At 50.1% G+C, this 7,719-nt stretch overlaps 1 protein-coding gene across 1 annotated transcript in view; it reads right to left on the bottom strand.

Moving 5' to 3' along the window:
• The window catches only part of KIAA0040 (KIAA0040 ortholog), a 34,339-nt gene extending 27,113 nt beyond the window's left edge, over positions 1-7,226 (bottom strand). The window contains exon 1 of the mRNA XM_013061156.2: positions 6,796-7,226. The gene's annotated coding sequence lies outside the window, so the exon portion shown is untranslated. The remainder of the gene's footprint in view (positions 1-6,795) is intronic.
• Between the last annotated feature and the right edge of the window lie 493 nt (positions 7,227-7,719).

A 7,719-nucleotide genomic window follows, 5' to 3' on the forward strand; every position in this document is an offset into this window, starting at 1 on the left:
TGCGGCACGTGCTCTGTGACTGTGTCCTTTTCCCTCATCCCAGACAGAGTGGGGAGGGGGGGAATGCAGTGTTTCCATCTGGAAGTGAGATAGTCTTTCCGTGGCCAGCTGTGAAAATCTGTGCAAGTGCAGTAAAAAGCAGCTCTTCCTCAGAGATGTCAAGAATATTCCCGTTTTAATCTACCAAGAGCATGATAGTTGGAGATCACCAAGTATCCTGAGGCACTCAGCACGTCGTGGCCTCTTTTCTGAATCAGAGAAGGTGTTGGGCCAAACATCCCCGCAGGACAGGAACCGAGTTTCTCCTTCAGAAACCAGGAGAGCTCGGAGCAGGTCAGGTCTGGATGGTGTGGGGGTGCAAATGGGCTGCCCTTTCCCAGAGGCTGTTTCGTGATGGGATAGTGTGGGTCATCCTGGCAATGAGGCTGGAGCTTTTACTGTAGAGCTCTGCTGTGCAGTGCTGGTCATCGCTGCCGAGCAGATGGCGGGCCTTGGGCGGGAGGGAAGGTTTGAGGTCTCGAGTGGAAGGCAGAGAGAGAGAGGGGAGGGTGTAGACCTCAGTCATTTACAAGAAATGGGCTTGACAGATGGGGTAAGTCTGCAGGGCTGGCCTTCAAAGTGGTGGGTTTCCTTTCAGCTTTGCCACTTTTCTGTCCCATAATGTTGAATAAACAATTTTGACGTGCTCATAAAGCAACCTGGTTGGGAGGGGGCTGTCAGATTGCATGCCTCAAATTCTTAGCTCCACTGTTCAACGAACGGCTCTCTAGAGCCTAGCATGCACACGAAAAGTGCAAGGGAACCAACAAATGGTTCCCTGTATATTTTCTCTCTCCCAGTCCCACGTCACTGGCAAGGGGACTTTGCCCACTGTGAGTGCCTGGGGGATTTTAGGCCACTGTGCATGAGTGGCCTGATGGAGCCTCCAGGCTGTGGCCAGGGCTTTTCGAGCAGAAGGGCTTCTGAAAGACCATATTTTGTCCCCCTGGTGGAGCTACAGAAGGTGCCAGAATTAGGAAACCAGGACCAGAAGGATAGAGACTCAGGACCTCACTTGGGTCGGGGAGAGAAAAGCAAGCTCCTGACTTGTACTAAACCATTCTCTTCTCTGTTTACGACAGCCAGAGTCACAAGTCATGCGGGTTAAGATACAGCATGTCCACTGTGTGTCTCCTGTGCCCATAACACGACAGCTAATGGAACTTCGGAGTTTCCACGGCTTCTTCCACTGACTTTAACCCACAGCCTCTGCACTGACCTCGAAACCCGTGTCCTGTGTTCTCAGGACAATTTAAGACTGAAAGTATTATAACACACAACCATTCTTATTGCTGTTACATTTTTTCCCTCTCTCCTGCCAATTTTCTTTTAAGACTTGCTTGGAAAACTAAAGAAGCTCCTGATGGACTTTTCTTAAGCCTAACCAGCTTTGAAATCAGGAGTGTGTTTAAGGAGAATAAAAGTCAACTGAAAAACATCCTAGGAGGAAGACATTGTAGAGGGTTAAGAGCAAAGGCAAGCCTGCGATGGCTTAGAAACAATCTACCATTTGACCAAGAAATACAGCAATGATTAGGGTTTCTTTCATTTCTTAGCAACAAGCTCCACGGGGCAGCTCGCTTATGATCATTGGAGTAAGTCTCTTGCCAGGGGCCAGGATTTGGTTTGGACACTGCCATGGCCTCTTGGGAGTTGCCCCGAGAAAGAAATGTTGTGTTTGTGTGAGGTTCGTTTTGGAACTCAGCTACGTTGAGGTCCGCTCACGTTCCCAGGTGGTGTTCGGCTCAGATGGCTCAGGCCAGTGCGGGTGGAAAAGTCAGAAACCTGAGCTGGTCTGTGGCCCTGGGGATCGCCCTTCAAAGAACTGGCTGTTGATTTTCCTCTTGCTGCCTGGAGAGGGGAAAAAAGTCTATCTGCCACTGTTTTCTCTCTCTTATAGCGCCTGGGATGAATCCCTGAACTCCTGTGACTCACTTGGAGCCTTTCTCATGGAATGGGGACGTGTGAGTCAGGATTTGATATTTAAAGATGACCTGTCCACTCGTCTCAAAACCCTCTTCCTGACAAGTTTAATAAAACATTAAAGGGGTTTTGGTTAATTAAGGCACCCAGTGCTATCTCCTTTTTTCAGGGGTATTTGGGCATTTTTATTTTTTTAGGATTTTATCTATTGATTTGAGAGAGAGAAGGAAGGGGGCAGAGGAGGAGGGAGACGGAAAGGGAGAGACTCTAGCAGATGCCATGCTGAGCGTGGAGCCTGGTTCTGGGGCTTGATCGCATGACCCTGAGATTGGGACCTGAAATGAAACCGAGTCAGACGTTTAACCTACTGAGCCACCTGGGGGCCCCGGTATTTGGAAATTTTTGAGAAGTTTAAGGACAGAAGTTAAGGAAACAGAAGGGATCTGTGTGGTATGGAGACTGCCTTAAAGAGGAGATCTGCCCCTTTCTCGGGAAGATCCGCTCCTGGTTTTACCTGGAGGCCACTAGGGGAAAGCTCAGCCCTCAAGTGGAGTCTTTTCATGTTGCATCTCTGCCAGCCGTCTGAGTGTGTGTCCTTGTGAATGAGGTACACAAGGTCCAAGTGATAGAAACCCTAGAGAGTGTCTGCTATTCCTGAGCGGAGAGAGACGGAGCTTGGGTTGTGGTCCCTCCCCTGCCCCCCTTCATCAGCTGCGGAGCCAGGGACACACTTCAGCTCTCACACCTGAGTTTGCTCATCTGTGAAGTGAGGGGCGGGGCTGGCTCATTTCTAAGTGTTTTTCCACTTGAAGTCTTTGAGCCTGTGGTTATTTCCTTTTGCTCATCAGCAGCCAGCCCTCATCAGAAGTCGGCTGTATCGAAAGTTTGGGTGTCATCGTCAAATTTGAGCTTCATGGGGGTTGGACTAGGTCAGGCTTCCTTGGTTGGGACAGAAGAGGACCACAGCTCCACTCAAGTCATCAGCCCATGCTCAGATTCAGGGCCAGTGCTGGTTTACCCAGCACCTTGCTGATGATTAAGAAAACAGCATCCCCTCTGAGAGGTCACTCAGTGCAACTGCGGTTGGGTCCCCGGGCTGACAGGTGCAATCCTGGCTGCTTTCAACCACGAGCTCCCAGGAGTCCTCGTGCTGTGCTAGACCTGCACAAACAGAGCAGTTACGTCCTTGGGCTCTGACTACTGGAGATCAGGAATAAAAGAAGCGGCCAGAAGAGATGCATGTCATCGATACGACGGAAGGAGACTTTTACGATATAGTTAAAAAGCTGCATGTCTGGGCCTATGATACTCCCCAGATCCTACACGTACACAGTCCGTCTAGCTGGCAGCTTCAAGAGGAAAGATTAGTAATAATAACAAAACAACTTACATTTTTTAGAAACTTGCAGATACATTACATGTATCTTTCTTTTTCAGTTTGGTTCTGATTCTAACTATTGCTCTGGAAAGTAACAATTACCGCCATTTTTTAAAAAAGGATTTTTATTTACTTATTTGGGAGAAAGAGATCTAGAGAGAGCATGAGCAGGAGGGTGGGGAAGAGGGAGAAGTAGGCTCACCACTGAGCAGGGAGCCCAAGGCTTGACTCCTGAGATTTTGACCTGAGCCCAAGGCAGATGCTTAGCCGACGGAGCCACCCAGGTGCCCCCAATGTAACCCATGCGTGTCTAGTTCCCAGTTTGAGGGTTTTTCCCCCTTCCACACTGGGTCACATGATTTCCTGATCTGGGTCATGGCAGCTACGCCTTAAGTACTACTCTATGAGGGTTTAGAATCCGTCTGAGAAAGTCATCCTTCTTGTTCCAGTGATGGTAGGACTCTCCTATACAGATACAATTACTAGGCTTGGGGTATGAGTTCTGGGAGGTCTTGGCAGCTCTTGAAGTTGAACTAAAGGATGCATTTCTCATAGGGTGAAGTGATTCCTGGAGATTCACTTGTTTGGTTAAAGGCATCCGTACTGCCTGAGTGCCATTAACGCAGGACACTTGCCAACATTTTACGTATCACCCTCAAGGCATCCTGGGAATGTCTTGATATTATGATATTATGAAAATAATAAAATTATTTTCATTATTATGAAATATAGATATTATGAAAATAATATCTCTAGGCCAATCAGTATTGGCCAAATCCAAGCCTCTTCAGTGTTAACATGGTCTCACTGGCAATGTTATTAACAGGCTCTTTGGCTACCTTCCACACTGCTTTTATGCATATCATTTGGGGCAGTTAAATGGGAGGCCCCTCCATTCTCCCTGAACTCCAGACCTGTATCTGTAGACCACCCCCTACCATGTGTCTACGCCTGGGCCTCTCCTGGTCACATCTAACCTAAATGTGTGTAAAGTGTTAATCAATGCCTTTGCCCACAATCCACTTCCCAAGGCCACTGCTCCCTTAGTTCATACGATCTGCGTTCTGGACATCACAGTGCACGCCCCCCCCCCCCTTAGCTCCACACCTTATAATCATCCTCTGTTCCGCTCACTCCCCCCTAACCACGTTGACTTGGTCATGAGGTGTACTTTGACTCTACTTCCTAAACACCACTAACATCTATTCCCTTTCCTTCATTCCCACTGTCATGATCTTAGTTGAGGTCCTCCTTATCTCTGCTTTTCATATCTCCAAGACAGCTGCCATCCTGGCCATTAGTTCTCTCTCTAAACACAAACCTGACCACACCATTTCTCTGCTTGAACACCCAAAATGATTTCCTTAGTATAGTACTATGACCACAATTTCTTGCAGTTCTCCCACCGTATCCTTGACTTTGCATATACTCTTTCCTCTGCCTGAAATGCCCTTTCCCTAATCATTTCCAACATCTCACTCATCCATCATTCCTGCAGTGTTGACTTCCGGATAATTCCTGGGGGAGTTTATCACTCGCTCCTTTGGATCACTTCAGTGTCCCATAACTACTGCAACTATAATGTGTATTCCGTGTTTTTTTTTTTTAAAGATTTATTTCTTTATTTTAGAGAGAGAGAGAGAGAGAATAGGGGAGGGGCAGAGGGAGAGAGAGAATCCTGAAGCAGACTCCATGCTGAGCATGGAGCCCAAAGTGGAGATTGATCCCCGGACCCTGAGATCATGACCAGAGCCAAAATCAAGAGCCAGCCACTTAATGAACTGAGCCATCCAGGCGCTCCAACTATAATGTGTATTATTCTGAACTATAGTCTGTTTCTGTATCTTGTGTCATTTATCAGATTGTGGGTCCTCAAAAGCAGAAATGATCTCATTATCTTTGGAGTCCAAGGACCTGGCATGCTGCCCAGCACACAGTAGGTATAGTAACTATTGTATGAATGGATGAAGTCAGTGACTTAACTTATTGAGTGTTTATTATTCTCTAGAGTTTAGTTTTCATAGAAAAGGGCAGAAGTCATTCTTTCTTTATTCTACAGGCTAAATATTGACCAAGTACAGAGGCCGGAGAAACATTTGTTTTGTCCTGTATTTCTTTCCTAGATTGTATCTTGGGTGGGAATGGGGAGCCAGAATTTCAGAGGAAATGAAGGATTCAATCAGATTTCCCTGCACAGTTGCCTGGCTAGCCCAGCACTGGACAAAAGGAAGGCACATCAGAGTAGGAGGATGACGGTAAGACCCTTGCTAACTTGACAAATGACACGTCAGTGGTTTTTTTCAGACCTGTTCCTTATAGCGCGAGGCTCTCCCATCATTCATCCAGACTTTCAGATGAGGGTTCCTTAAAATTAGCTTCAGATTCTTACAAACTTTAGTTGAGTGAATGGAATGCAACTGCTTTGAAGGAGGGGGTTTCTGAGGAAAGAGTGATCTTCTCAAGTGCACTCTTTCCCCCTTCCTCATTGAACAGACTCGGTGGAGAAGTCCTGCCAGGTAGCTAGCATGTGGGCTGCCCGCAGTCTCCTCTCCGTGAAATTAGGACAGGACAGTGCACCTCGGGGTTGGTTTCCCTTTCGGTCAGGCAGGACACGTGTTCCTGCTAGCTAACGTATATAGCTTATTTAACTCGATTATTACACAATGTATTCTGTGAAGCTCTTAAAAATACTAGGGAAACAGGTCTTTTTGTGTCCTCAATTCTACTCTCAGACAAGCCAGTCTGGGCCCCCCTGAGCTGGGGGGCAGGGTGCTGGGAGTGGGACCATCTAGAGATTCGAAGAAATTAGGAAGCAATCTGTGTCATAGTAAATCCCCCAGAGGCTCAGAGGCTAGTAGGCAGGTTCCCATTCCACCTCTGGCTCCAGGCCATATTTTCGTTTCGGCTGGTTTCTTAGCCGGGTTGAAAATTTGGCTTCTCTTAGAATAATTTAGAAACATCTAGGACTGAGATGCTTTTTAGTGGGTCTCAGGCCTTGACTTTTTCAGTAGCAAATAGAATGTCCCGCTGTCCCAAAGCACCTACAGGCCATATTGTCAACCGGACTAAGGGAACCCCACCCCAACTCCTCCACCCCGGAGCCCTGTGGACTCAGTCCAGAAGCAGATGTCAGCCTGCAGAGAACCCTCGCAAAGAAGCGAAACAAACTAGAACCAGAGTCGTGAAGGGCCAAGAGGCTATTTAGAAACGTTCCTTAGATCTCACTTACCTCTGGGGCTGGTCAATCCTTATAAAGAACGAAAGTGAGCTGAAAGTTCCCTTCCAAACAGAGAGCAACTTAAACCACACACACCCACACCCACACACAGGCACACAAGCTCAAGCTATATTAACACACAAGGCTAAAAGTGTAGTCAAACACACACACGCAGGTTAAAATGTATTCGCGCACACAGTCTGAGCTGTGTTAACACACACACAGTCTGGAGACTCACCTTTCAGTCCACCCGAGGGCTTCCTGCAGGCGCCCGGGAGGAAGGGGGTCTCCGTCTCCTGCGCGCGCGGCCCGTCTGACAGCGGCGGGGTCCCGGGTGAGGTCAAGGTCGGGGTGAGGAAGGCCGCCCCCCGCGCGGAGCCAGGTGCCGAGAGGAGGGGTCAGCGGGGGCCGGGCGCCGCGCCTACCTGCCGCTCGCCTGGAGGAAGGCACCCTCGGCGTTCTCTGCCCTCCCGCGGGCCACGCCTCGCATTTTTTGAGGTTTCACTCCAACTCAGTCCTGCCCCTGATGTCAGAGACACAACTTCCTGAATCCGACTCGCCCTCTCTCCCGCCGCCTGGGCTGGGCCCCAGCTCCCCTCCAGGGCCCACAGACCGCCGGTGCCCTTGGACTCGGCGCCCCCGCCCCGCCGCGCCCTCCTCCCGGACTCCCGCCGCCCCGCCGCCCTCCCCCCACCCGCCCCTCCGTCCCCGCCCAGCCACCGCGGGCCGGTGCCCCACCAGCGCCGGAGCACGCTCCTGCGGGACCCGCGCTCTCCTCGCCCGCGGCGCCCGTCCTCAGTCCATTTCACAGACGCACCAAGTTCCCAGGGACCTGGGACAATTCCGGGGCAACTCTGCTTAGGGGAAGACAACCCAGTGTTGTCTTAGCGGCCTTCTGGGCAGGGGGAGTGGAAGGCATGTGGGAGGGAGGCCCTGAGACAGACTGGGCGCCAGCTCAGTGCCGGCTCCCAAGCCCTATCTGGAGGAACGAAAACACCCAGCTGCCTCAGTCAACCGCTGGGTGCGGTGGGGCGGGGGGGGGGGGTTGCACACAGCCTTGGTGCTGCTCCCTGAAGGCGGTAAGGATAACCCTGCGCCTGGGTGGCTCAGTGGGTTAAAGTGTCTGCCTTCAGCTCAGGTCATGATCCCCGGGTGCTGGGAT

The sequence above is a fragment of the Mustela putorius genome, unplaced genomic scaffold (assembly GCF_011764305.1).
Source record: "Mustela putorius furo isolate JIRA1106 unplaced genomic scaffold, ASM1176430v1.1 tig00003942_pilon_pilon_pilon, whole genome shotgun sequence".
Lineage (NCBI taxonomy): Eukaryota > Metazoa > Chordata > Mammalia > Carnivora > Mustelidae > Mustela > Mustela putorius.